The sequence below is a fragment of the Pleurodeles waltl genome, chromosome 5 (assembly GCF_031143425.1).
Source record: "Pleurodeles waltl isolate 20211129_DDA chromosome 5, aPleWal1.hap1.20221129, whole genome shotgun sequence".
NCBI lineage: Eukaryota > Metazoa > Chordata > Amphibia > Caudata > Salamandridae > Pleurodeles > Pleurodeles waltl.
This window is the reverse complement of record NC_090444.1, coordinates 714,526,588-714,540,351: the sequence shown is the minus strand read 5'-3', so window position 1 is coordinate 714,540,351 and position 13,764 is coordinate 714,526,588.

Genomic DNA, 13,764 nt, shown 5'->3' with positions numbered 1-13,764 from the left:
CACACAAGGCCACATTGCATGGCCATGCATACCTTGATAAATATACAGTAACACAATGCAGTTCAAATTTCTGAGTTGTATTACTCTGCCTCTGGGAAGTGTTGCATGAGTGGAGCATGCTGTTCCCATACATCCACCCATGGATTTCAGTGCATTCCCAGATTTACGATTAGTGGTAGACCTGGAAATGGGCCAAAATGCTGCGCCTCCCCGGGTGAGACATAACGAAGAAAAATATCTTTATTTCTCATAATTTTTCCCCTTTCTATGTGTCCTACATTCCAGGCAAAATGCCTTAGAGGATTATTTTTGTGCAGGAAGGTGCATCTTCCTGCACAAAAACAATTTTGCCTGGAATACAGGCACCCTTTCACCAGAGCGCAAGGGTATCTGCATTGGCACTTGGAAGCATATTGTGCTCCAGCACACGGAAAAGACAGGAATGTGCTGTGTAATGTTAAACAGGGTGCATTCCTCCTGCCCTTTCTCTTTTATGCAGTGCCGCGCATCAAGGTGGTTTGCTGTGCTGAGCGAAGGTTTGATTAATATGCCCCTAAATCTTATTGGAAATTGGAAGTTCTGGCCTAAGTTTTGGAATGTCTCACATAGGTTTTGTGCATCAAGGTGTGCATCCAGGACATTTCCTTAAGAACATGTAAGGTAAAAGGACAGCCATTTCGACTCCATCATTTTGTCTCTGTGTCTGTATGTGCTCTTAGTTAGCCTTGACATGATGCAAAGAAGAAATTTGACCAGACGAATGTCTCAACAGTTGTTAGTTGAATGACATGACACTATCTCAGTTCTTAGAAAGATAAGGTTAGAGGACATCTGCATCAAATAACAGACATGACAATGATTTTGCATAAATCAGGAAAGATAGTGACTTCCATTATTCAGGGGTTAGAAGATGGCAGCCTCCATTAGGCAAGATGGAGTCAGGTCATACATAGGATTGAATCGGACAATAGGGCTTCACGTCAGAGGGACTTTGGAGAAGCAAAAGACTCCAGAGATGACATGTAGGGCCACATATATTGGAGATGATCAGCACAATTTGCATGTGATTATGTTTTTGACAAGTTATTGGCAATTTACCATATTAAACAATGTTCCCATGCTGATAACATAGGCAAACTATGTCAAATCCTTTTGCTCATGTCAATTCTTATTCTTTATTTGCAGTCTTTTCTAGAGCCTTGGAAAGGCCATTTTAGTTGGAAAGTGCACTTTTATAGAGAGTTTGGAGGGCTTTAAACAGCAGTTGAAGTATATAAGAAGTGTTGGGGTTGTGATCATGAGTAAAATGGGGGCAGAGTCAGTGAGTTAAAGGGAAGTCAGAGATCACCTACAGTTAAATGCATGCAAAATATTTTGTACATATCTGATAGTACAACACTTTTTACTTGGTACCTTAAGCATAGATTGTTGACAAACACCACCATAAAATGTAATAAGCTTGCAATTTCAATCAAAGTTCAAGAAATGTTCAATACTTTAAGTGCATTGTTGGGGGAGTTATCTCATTTGAGAAGGAAATTGTGACCATGTACCTCTGCAGTAAGTGTGTTACCTCACTGCTCTAACTCACTAGTTTTGGAAAGTATCACAAGTATGTTACTCAAATATGTCCCATCGAGGTTTCTTATTGAAACTGTGGTGCGTAGGATACATGCAAATCTCTATAGTAGGTGCATTCACTCCCTCAAATTTCTGACTAGAATCTGTAACCTGCAGGTTAAACTTGAGGGCATATATACAAGGAGCTGCGCTGCTGTTGTGTAATTTCTTTGTTGCACCAGCAGCGCTATAGTAGCTCCATTCTCACAAGTTGACATATTTGGCCTGGTGTGTCACTTTTTGGAGGGGCTGTGTCATGCAGATTTTAATGTATGCAGAGTTGGCGTTCCATGTGATAAATGCACTTACTATGGTTGCAGTGATATCTACAAGTTTTTCATTGTTGATGCTTTTTCAAGATGCATCGTGCAAAGCCAGAGAATTCCTGCTCCACCATAACCCAGGCTTAGGAACTGCTGCAGTGGCTTTGTTACACTAATCTGATCATCTGAAGTCACTTTGCTAACTTGAATATGTCCGTATTTCACATCCCCTCTAGTTGTAGTAGGTCTGCACAATCATTTTGTGGGACCCCTTGACCAAGCTGGGACCATGGCACCTATGATATGATCATCCACACCAGCAAATCAATGTGAAATTGATTACTGCTTGAAAGGCACAGGGCAGGATTGTCACTTCTCCATTAAGGAAGGGGTCCCCAAATCCAGGCCAGCGTACTCCAGAGGACAACAGGTAAGTACACACATAAGGTAGGTAATACATGTAGTGCCACTTTACATTACACCATATACTTAAATTTACTCACAAAGCACTGTCACTCACTATGTCACACATAGTCAGGTCTCCACATATACATAAGTAGACTATGCCCACTGTAATGTGACACATAGACATACTGCTTATACAACATCCAGGACCAATGTGAGATTTTACAAGGTGATATTCCACCATTTTAAAGTCTTTCACATTAGTCCCAATACATTAGGCTACTTGCTTCAAAGCTGATGCATCACCTCTAATGCAATGTGCCACTTTTGAGGCTGATGCTTTGCAGCAGAGTCCCCACTGATGCGTCAGTATTTCATCCTTGGGTCCTTGCACCATGGTGCCTGGTATTGTAAATACCACCCATCTATGGTGTCGTAACCTGTTTTGATGCATGTTGGAAATGGCCTCTTTGCAGGGTCACCCCCAAACTTTTTGCCTTCCTCCTCTTCTTTTTCTGACCTCATTTTTGCTGGCATTAGGACTCTGGACACTTTACCACTGGTAATCAGTGCTAAAGTGCATGGGCTCTCTCCCTAGAAACATGGGAACATTGGCTCATACCCAGTTGGCATATTTAATTTACTTGTAAGTCCCTAGTAAAGTGCCCTACATGTGCCTGGGGCCTGTAGATTAAATGCTACTAGTGGGACTGCAGCACTGATTGTGCCACCCACAAAGTAGCCCCTTAAACATGTCTCAGGCCTGCCATTGCAAGGCCTGTGTGTGCAGTCTCACTGCCACTTTGGCATTTAAAAGTACTTGCCAAGCCTTAAACTCCCCTTTTTCTACATATAGGTTACCCCTAAGGTAGGCCATAGGTAACCCATAGGGCAGGGTGCTATGTAGGTAAAAGGCAGGACAGGTACATGTGTGTTTTATCTGTCCTGGAAAACTCCTAAATTCATAATCCACTACTGTGAGGCCTGCTCCTTTCATAGGAAAGCATTAGGGCTAACCTAATATAATGTTTGAGTGGTATATTCTGATCAGAAAGTATGGCCAGAATGGTAATGGAACATCATACTTATTGGTGAAGTTGGTGAAGTTGGATTTTATATTCCTATTTTAGAAATGCCACTTTTAAAGAGTGAGCATTTCTCTGCACTTAAAATCTATCTGTGCCTCACAACCTCTCTCCAGTCCACATCTATGCTGAGCTGGTTGACAGCTCCCTTGGGCATTTCACCCAGGCAACCACAAACACAGGATACTCAGTCACACCTGCACTCATCTGCATACTGAAAGGGTCTTCCTAGGCTGGGAGGGTGGAGGGCCTGAGACTACCATTTCAAAGGCTAGTGGTCTGCCCTCACACAATGGACTGCCAACCCCCCTATGGGTACCCTGGCAGACAGACCTGTACTGAAAGAGGGCACTGTGCACTTTAAAACCACTCTTTGAAGTATCCCCAACTTCAAAGGTATTTTTGGATGTATAATCTGGGTCCCTGACCCCACCAAATCAGGCACTTCCTGACCTCAACCTGCAACCGGTCAAGAGGAACTGCCTGGCTGCCCAAAGGACTCATCTGGACTGCTTTGCTGTGGAGGACTGCTGCCCTGCTGTTGCCCTGTTGCCCTGCTGCCCTCTGACTTTGCTAAGAAGTGCTCTTCAAGGGCTTGGATTGAGTTTGCCTCCTCTTTTCTGCAGTCTCGTGGCCTAAAAGACTTCATCTCTTGAAGGAATTCCTTGTGCGCAAAAATAACCCGCACAGCCTTGCAATGAGAAAATTGCCACACAGCCGAACTGAAACAATGCAGCCCGACTTCCGAGGGAAGAATTGACGCAGCGCCTGCCGTGCAACAGAACGTTCGATGCATCGCCATACCGGATCGATGCAACACCTGTGACTTCATCCCGCATACCCAGCATTTCCACGCATCATGCCTGGGCATCATAAAACCCCCCGCATCGCAGTGAGGAAATCAACGCAAAGTCCCTTGCAGCGTGGAAAGAAGCAACACATCGTCTGGGCACGCAGGGAATTCCGATGCACACCCTATTTTTCCACGCATCTCCTCCTCTGCGGTCTCCGTGCATGATATTTTTAAAGCAAACCAGGTACTTTTTGAAACCAAGAGACAACTGTTGATTTCTAAGAATTAAGACTCTTTTTAATCTTGCAATAGTGATGTCTAAACTTTTGCTTATTGAATCTTTATCGTTTTGACCTTAATTTACCCAGATAAATATTTATATTTTTCTAAACCTGTGTGGTGTATTCTTGTGGTATTTTACTATGTTGCTGTATGATTTATTGCACAAATACTTTACACATTGCCTTTTATGGTAAGTCTGACTGCTCAGTGCCAAGCTACCAGAGGGTGGACACAGGATAATTTGGATTGTGCATGACCTACCCTGACTAGGATTGTGGTCCCTATTTGGACAAATGTGAATACCTCTGCCAACTAGAGACCCCATTTCTAACAATGCAGCGCAACTTTTTTTGATGCATTGCTGTCGCCACGCAGTGATGCATCAACCCATGTAAATGATGCCCCTTGGGTCTCTGCAGCCAGAGATGAAGGCTGTTACAGGAACTTGTGCTACTGAAACCTTGGGAGCTACATCCATCTTTCAAAGTGTGTTAGGAACCTGGGATCTATAGTCATTTTATAGTTGCATCCCATAAATAAGTGCCACCACAGTGGGAGACTGTACGTGAAGACTGGCAGGTCCAAGGACCATTAAAATGTGTAGAGCCCCCTTGTTTGACAACAGAACCAGCTTAGGCCAAAAGGAAAACAAATCAATCTTTAGCATACAGGTTATAGGTGCAAAATGGTATATTTGATACATGGTTCTGGGTCTTTCTAAAAAATTAGAAAAATAGTTATTCTCAAAGCAAAGACTTCCTGAGGAAAAAAAACATTGGCAAATCCATTAGATCTGGTTTTAACATTCTAAAAGTGTGAGTACAGGTATGCTCACTTCATTCTCTGCCATCCATTTACACAAGAAGTGACATCACTGTTTTCCCACTAAACCATCTTTCAAAGAAGACACCAAGTAAAAGCAAGAGGATTTCATGTCCCATTTTCCATCTGCACAGGGAGTTACATTTCTGCATTTCCATCATCCATCTGAACAGGAAGTGACATTACTGGATTGCCCACCATACATCTGTACAGGAAGTGATATCACTTTTTTCCCACCAAAACTGTCTTTAAAAGAAGACATCAAGCAAGAGGAATTAATTTCCAATCATTCATCTACACAGGAAGTTACATCACTGGATTTCACATCATCCCTCTGCATAGGAAGTGACATCACTAGTTTCCCACCAAAAAACGTCCTTATAAAAGGAGAATGCAAGGACTTCATTTTGCATCATCCAAATTAACAGAAAGTGATATCACTTTGTTCCACATCATCAATTTGCACAGGAAGGGACATTGCTTCCTGACCTTTCCCTACCCCAATTAACTCTTCAGCGCATCTCATCATCTGGTTGTCCCCAGCAAAAAGTGGACACAGACAAGGGCATTATTTGTTTGAGCCTGATAGGGCCTTGGGCTAGAACCTCTGCTCCAGTTAAACCTAGGAGGTAGGTTTGTGTTCATGTACCTTACACAGCCTCCATAAAGCCAATTCTCTTGAGTGCACCCAGATGTAGACAACTCAGACACTCACATTGTTTTCTCAGAACACAGTGACCCATGCTCACACATGTCACTAAATACCACACACCCTTGAACGGCAGAACACATATTCTAACTCATGCTCACTAATGCTCACTTTGCAGTACTCCATGCATCAGACAAAGAAGACATCATCACCTATCACAAGCTTGACACCCTCTTCCTCATAGAAACATGGTTGAACCCAACATCATTCCACATTCTTTCTTCCCACAGGCTTCAGCATCCATCTTGTGGACCATGTGCATTAGTAGGGAGGAGGTCTCACTGTCAGTATAAGTCCTTCTGGTCCTGCACACAAGGCAAGTAACACTCAACTCAATGGAGCTGCTGACATGCCTTTTCCCTCTCTGTGCAATTCTGATCACCACATTTCATCTCATCTACAGGCCTCCCAGGCAACAGAAGGTCTTTATTGGTCCATTTTCAGAACACCTCACCACTTCTTCTATTCTACATGCCCACACCGTCCTCATGTGTGACTTTAACTTCCACATAACGCAAGCACAAATAAAAATAAGAGACACCCTCTTCACCCTCATAAAATGCAGTCAACGTGATGCAGCATGTCACACAACCAACACACTCCATCCCCAATCTTGTTTTCTGAATATCACCAACAATCTAATGCAAGATACCCATACCCTTTGACTGGACTGACCACTCTGCAGCCCTATCCTCCAGCTCAGCGTACTACCAACAAACCAAGACCAACCCTACAGAGAAGGCTAAACCTTCAGACTCTTCAAAGACTTCTCCATAGACAACCTAATCCTAGAACACATCTCTTGCCCCATAAACTCTGCATCTAAATAACTTAAACAATTATTTGGAAAGCTATGTGACAGTCAACACCCTAATCACAACACAAAAGTGCAAGTCAAAGCTGTGAGCACCATGGTATTCTACAGATCTTTCTGCCAATAAACGATCAATTTGCAGACATGAAAGAAAATGAGATCCAAATAGAACTCCCTGGAACCTTTTGATATTGAAGGTCCTCTGCAAAACACTTAAACAGCTCATCACATCAGCCAAAGCAAAGCATTACACCATCAGTGACGCCACCAACAGAAGCAGAACACTGTTCAAGATAAGCACTGCATCATCTCACTGCTAGACCCTTCTGTACCTCACTTCAGAGAAAAATGTAATGTAATCAACCTCTTCGTCAGTAAAAAAAAATGTAGAAGATCTGACAGCACATTGATTATTCCAGGCTGAATTGATCTCTCACACCCACTCCTTCCATAGAATCCTGCAATGGTCAGCTCTCAAAGCCCTATCACTCCACAATCTGCCTGACGTACCCAAGTCCCTCAAAGCCACTTCTTTCATGAAAATGATGTCTTATCCTTGTCTCTTATCATTGTCCTTCATCAAAGCTCTCACTGAGGTTGCTTTCTTTCCCTTCCTTGCCATTGTCAATGCTTTCCTCACTCAAGGCATCTTCCCAGAAGCTCTCAAGACTGGCCTGAATATCCTACTCTTAAAGAAGCCTATTCTACTGAAGACCTCACCAACTACTGGCCCATTGCTCAGCTACCTATTATCATTGAAAAAACATTCTATGGGGGGCATGGCCAGGACATGGACTGGCCAATGTGCATCGCTCCTGAGCTCCCTTGCTTGACTCTCATTGATGGCCTTTAAGAGTAGGTTTCTGGAATAGGGAGCAGTGAATCCATCACCGGACTCTCCCTGGACACCGCGGCAATGCCTGAGAAGGCCGGGACTACCCCCAGGAGAGTGAAACCAATAGCTGCGCTTCGGTGCAAGGAGGGTCCGACATTCAAAATGGCAGCTGTAGTGTGCAATTGATACCTTGGCAATTCAAGAACAGCCAGTGGTGATCCCCGCCCCTTACCTAAAACTGAGCTCTGCCCCACCTGTCTGAGAGAGCCTGTGGAGCAGATTAAGCACTTCCATCTCCAGATCAAGCAAACCGTCTAGGGACTGGAACACTAGAGTGTGTTGCCACTAGCACCTGGGAGGCAGGCCAGCTTGAGTGAGGGCTAGGATGCACCCAGGAGGCTGCGGTGGCTCAGGGCATTGGAGAGGGCGAGGACAGCTCCCTGGGCCTGTCTGCAGCTGTGAGGGGATGCAGTGAACAGGAGAGTGAAAATCCTCTAGCTGCACAAAGTGGTCTGTTGGCCTCATTGGCCTTGGCCCTAAGGTGTTGTGGACTGAGTGTGGGCCTCCCCTTGAGGGGTGGTAAAAAAGAGATGTAGGACAACGGTTGGAAGACCCTGAGATGGGATTTTGGAGACGGAGGAGCCCAGCACACCAAGGCAGTGACTTCCCGCAATAGCTCTACGGAGCCGCAACCCTGGTGTCATTCTGTGGGGGGGATGAGGCTGCACTACCAATCCCCCACTTGGGGAATGCTAGATTGAAAGGGCACACAGACCCTAAAGAAATGCACCTAGGAGGCTGCTGAGACTTTTGGACAGAAAGTCTTCAGCTAAAGAGAAACCAGTAAAGACTCCAAGCATTAAAAACATATTCCACAATCAAAGAATAAAGAGACGAGCAGAGGGAGAGACTTTTGCATTACTACTTTCGGGTACGGGTGGGTGATAAACTGTGCTCCGCCGGTGGAGTTTGTAGAGTTTTGGCAACTCCATGTTACACATGTAATGCAGAGTTCTGGCCACATAACGCCGACCTCTTTGTGGCCGATTTTTTTCTCGAGCGGAACTTGTCAATGGTAAGTTGCTGAATGAGAACTGGTGTTCCCTAGCATGATTGGTAGGTGTTAGGAGGGCACGGATGAGATTTTCTCAATGCAGGCAGTCGTGGGTGGTGTTGACCATTTGCATCAGGAAAGCTTCCTGTCAAGGAGAAAATCTACTCGACCAGCAGTAAAACCAACTCTGGCACTCTGGCAAACTGTGTGGTGCAGTTTGTGCTGATTCCTCAGCATGGAACAAGCTCCTGACACTAAAAATCAGCACAATGTACTGAATTCTGCCCATTCATGGTACTCCACAGAATGTTGTTGAGCTCTTTTGTAACTCCATGAAATTCCATGGAGAAAATCTACTTGAGCAGCAGTAAAACCAACTGATGCAGCAGCACCCTCTGGCATGCTGTGTGGGACAAGCTCCTGGCCCTATAAATCAGCTAGAAGTACTGAATGGCGCTCACTCATGCAACTCCATGAAATCTTGCAGAGTTTTTATATAACTCGTAGAATTCCATGGAGTGAAACTCCATGAGTTCCACCCACCCTTACTTTTGGGTTCCCAGCACGAAGATGGTCCAACACTACAGGCACCGGCAACAAAAGGTGACATCCTCTTCCTGTTGCAGAAGTTCTGCAAGTAGTTTTCATCATGGAAACATGATATTACACGGAGGCGCTGGTGGACATCTACTCACAAGTGTGCCAAACAAAGCGTGACTAGAGCAGGTAGATGCTGGCCTGGCCATGACAACCCAGAAACAGCACATAAATTTTCTGACAGTGCCCCAAGTGGAATTTAAACAAAAAGAAATGCTGGACAAGATGGAAGATGTGGAAACTGCACAAGGAGAAACAATGTCCACATACCGGAATCACAGCAAAGATCAAGGCCCAGACCTTAAATAGCTTTTGTTGTGAAACTATTTAAGCATCTGCTGTAGGATCAGCTCCCTAACTGTCTACATCTGGATCATACCCATAGGGTCTTTTCAACTTTCAAGCATAAAAAGAAGTTTAACACCAGATGTCCTCACCCTTGTTCATTTATCAAGGATATAGAGGCTATCATGTTGGCAGCCCATCAGCAGAAGCAGGTGGTATACAGGATCTCTTGGTACAAACACTGGCCCAGCAAAGAGAGTTATAAGACATTACATCCCACCTCCAGAAAGAGGGAATAAAATACAGATGGGGTCACCCTTTTGCCTATGTTTCATGTACAAATGAACTTTTTAAGTAGTCAGAGAGATCCAGGAGGGAAAGGATGCATTGGGCCTTTTGACAGATGCAGACCTGCATTGGCCTACTGGCTTGCAGGTGACGACCAGCACATGAGAAGCCTGGCCCACCCTGAGAACTAACAAGTCTCGTAATGACAAGAGAAAGGTTCATCGCCAGTGGGACCGAGAGGAACCTTAATCTTTTTCTCCAGAGATGGGACAGGTGCACCCTGAGACCCGTGGCTTGGAAAAGTGGAGTTTCTGCCTGCTCCCATACCTACTGCTGTAGGGAGAATTACTGCCACATTTGGGGGGCCACCCGAATCAGGACAGGGTCATAGGCCTTTGGCTGTTTCCCAAGCCTACAGTGAGAGACCATGGAACTCCAATGGGGGCTCAGTCACTTCTATCAGAGCTACCCCACGCAGCAGGCCTAACTGTATTCTGAAGATCTTCTTCCATCATTCATTTTTTCTTATTTTCTTCCTTTTCTTTGCTTGATTCATTATGTTGCCCTATTTTGCATGCTGATCATGCATTACTTTATGATCAGGAGCCAAAGTTGGTCACAGTTATGCTTGTTATGACTGTTATACTTTAGCATGAGATAAAGATCCTAATCCCTGTAGTACCACATCAGAACATGATAGACGAGCGTCCGGTCCCTAGACACTCCTGGGCCCCATTGAAAACTGCTGCATCTTTTCCCTATAAACCAGCGGAGAGAGTAAAAGCTGATGAGAGGGTATACTCTCCCAAAACAAGCATACCTTGACAGTAATTTCTTTAATCACTCAAGTCCTTAATTACCCTATCAAAAGATGAGCCTTAATCCAGTGGCTGGAAAGCAAAGAAATTAATATAGTAATGTTAGAAGAAATACATCCATTGGAAAAAAACATACCATCTTAAATCCTACTGGTTCCTATCCAAATACCATGCTTCATATGGATTTAAAACAAAAAGGGTGGCTACTCTTTTGCAAAGGGGGCTGAGCTAGAACTTAGAGGACCAACACTGGGACAGGGAAGGCAGATATATAGGGATAAGATCACATTTTGGGGCTCTACGACTCATGCTCCTTACCTTTTATGCCCCAAATGAAGGTGAAAAACAATTCTTCTCATACCTAATGCCCACAATTCTGCATTTTTATAGTGGACACTTCGTAATTGGAGGTGATTTCAATACAATTCTCAATGTGACACAGGATAGAGCCCCGATGGGACATGCTTGAGCCCATGCCTCAATCCTCCTTATTGGAGGGAATTGCACACTTAGGGCCTGATTACGATCTTGGCAGATGGAATACTCCATCATAAACATGACGGATATTCCATCTCCCCTATTACGATTTCCATAGGATATACAACGGATGGAATATCTGTCACATTTGTGAGAGGTTAAGCGCATCCGCCAATATTGCAGTCAGGCCCTAAGACCTGGTGGAAGTGTGACAATACCACCACCTCAACTAACTTGATTTTAGGTTCTTTTCTCATGTTTATAGGATGAAAAACAGAAATGGTCTACTTCAGAACTTGGCACTTGTAAGAATATACCATCTTGCCTAGCATGTTACCCCCATATTTCACTGTATATATGTTGTTTTAGTTGTATGTGTCACTGGGACCCTGCCAGCCAGGGCCCCAGTGCTCATAAGTGTGCCCTGTATGTGTTACCTGTGTTATGACTAACTGTCTCACTGAGGCTCTGCTAATCAGAACCTCAGTGGTTATGCTCTCTCATTTCTTTCAAATTGTCACTAACAGGCTAGTGACCAATTTTACCAATTTACATTGGCATACTGGAACACCCTTATAATTCCCTAGTATATGGTACTGAGGTACCCAGTGTATTGGGCTTCCAGGAGATCCCTATGGGCTGCAGCATTTCTTTTGCCACCCATAGGGAGCTCTGACAATTCTTACACAGGCCTGCCACTGCAGCCTGAGTGAAATAACGTCCACGTTATTTCACAGCCATTTTACACTGCACTTAAGTAACTTATAAGTCACCTATATGTCTAACCTTTACCTGGTAAAGGTTGGGTGCTAAGTTACTTAGTGTGTGGGCACCCTGGCACTAGCCAAGGTGCCCCCACATTGTTCAGGGCCAATTCCCCGGACTTTGTGAGTGCGGGGACACCATTACACGCGTGCACTACATATAGGTCACTACCTATGTGTAGCTTCACAATGGTAACTCCGAATATTGCCATGTAACATGTCTATGATCATGGAATTGCCCCCGTCTATGCCATCCTGGCATTGTTGGCACAATCCCATCATCCCACGGGTCTGTAGCTCAGACCCGGGTACTGCCAAACTGCCTTTTCAGGGGTTTCACTGCAGCTGCTGCCAACCCCTCAGACAGGTTTCTGCCCTCCTGGGGTCCAGCCAGGCTTGGCCCAGGAAGGCACAACAAAGGACTTCCTCAGAGAGAGGGTGTTACACCCTCTCCCTTTGGAAAATGGTGTGAAGGCAGGGGAGGAGTAGCCTCCCCCAGCCTCTGGAAATGCTTTCATGGGCACACATGGTGCCCATTTGTGCATAAGCCAGTCTACACCGGTTCAGGGACCCTCAGCCCTGCTCTGGCGCGAAACTGGACAAAGGAAAGGGGAGTGACCACTCCCCTGACCTGCACCTCCCCTGGGAGGTGCCCAGAGCTCCTCCAGTGTGCTCCAGACCTCTGCCATCTTGGAAACAGGGGTGCTGCTGGCACACTGGACTGCTCTGAGTGGCCAGGGCCAGCAGGTGACGTCAGAGACTCCTTCTGATAGGCTCCTTCAGGTGTTGCTAGCCTATCTTCTCTCCTAAGTAGCCAAACCCTCTTTTCTGGCTATTTAGGGTCTCTGCTTTGGGGAATTCCTTAGATAACGAATGCAAGAGCTCATCAGAGTTCCTCTGCATCTCTCTCTTCACCTTCTGCCAAGGAATCGACTGCTGACCGCGCTGGAAGCCTGCAAAACTGCAACACAGTAGCGAAGAAGACTACTGCAACTCTGTAACGCTGATCCTGCCGCCTTCTCGACTGCTTTCCTGGTGGTGCATGCTGTGGGGGTAGTCTGCCTCCTCTCTGCACTAGAAGCTCCGAAGAAATCTCCTGTGGGTCGACGGAATCTTCCTCCTGCTACCGCAGGCACCAAAGAACTGCATCACCAGTCCCCTGGGTCTCCTCTCAGCACAACGAGCGAGGTCCCTTGAATCCAGCAACTCTGTTCAAGTGACTCCCACAGTCCAGTGACTCTTCAGTCCAAGTTTGGTGGAGGTAAGTCCTTGCCTCCCCACGCCAGACTGCATTGCTGGGAACCACGACTTTTGCAGCTACTCCGGCCTCTGTGCACTTCCGGTGGAAATCCTTTGTGCACAGCCAAGCCTGGGTCCACGGCACTCTAACCTGCATTGCACGACCTCCTGAGTTGTCCTCCGGCGGCGTGGGACTCCTTTGTGCAACTTCGGGTGAACACCGTTTCACTCCTCTTTGTAGTGCCTGTTCCGGCACTTCTGCGGGTGCTGCCTGCTTCTGAGAGGGCTCCTTGACTTGCTGGGCGCCCCCTCTGTCCCCTGACGCAATTGGCGACATCCTGGTCCCTCCTGGGCCACAGCAGCATCCAAAAACCCTAACCGCACTACTTGCAGCTAGCAAGGCTTTTTTGCGGTCTTTCTTTAGGAAAACACTTCTGCACGACTCTCCATGGCGTGGGACATCTATCCTCTAAAGGGTAAGTTTCTAGCCCTTGTCATTCCTGCAGAATCCTCAGCTTCTACTGCCTAGTAGCAGCTTCTTTGCACCCGCAGCTGGCATTTCCTGGGCATCTGCCCACTCTCAACTTGGTCGTGACTTTTGGACTTGGTCCCCT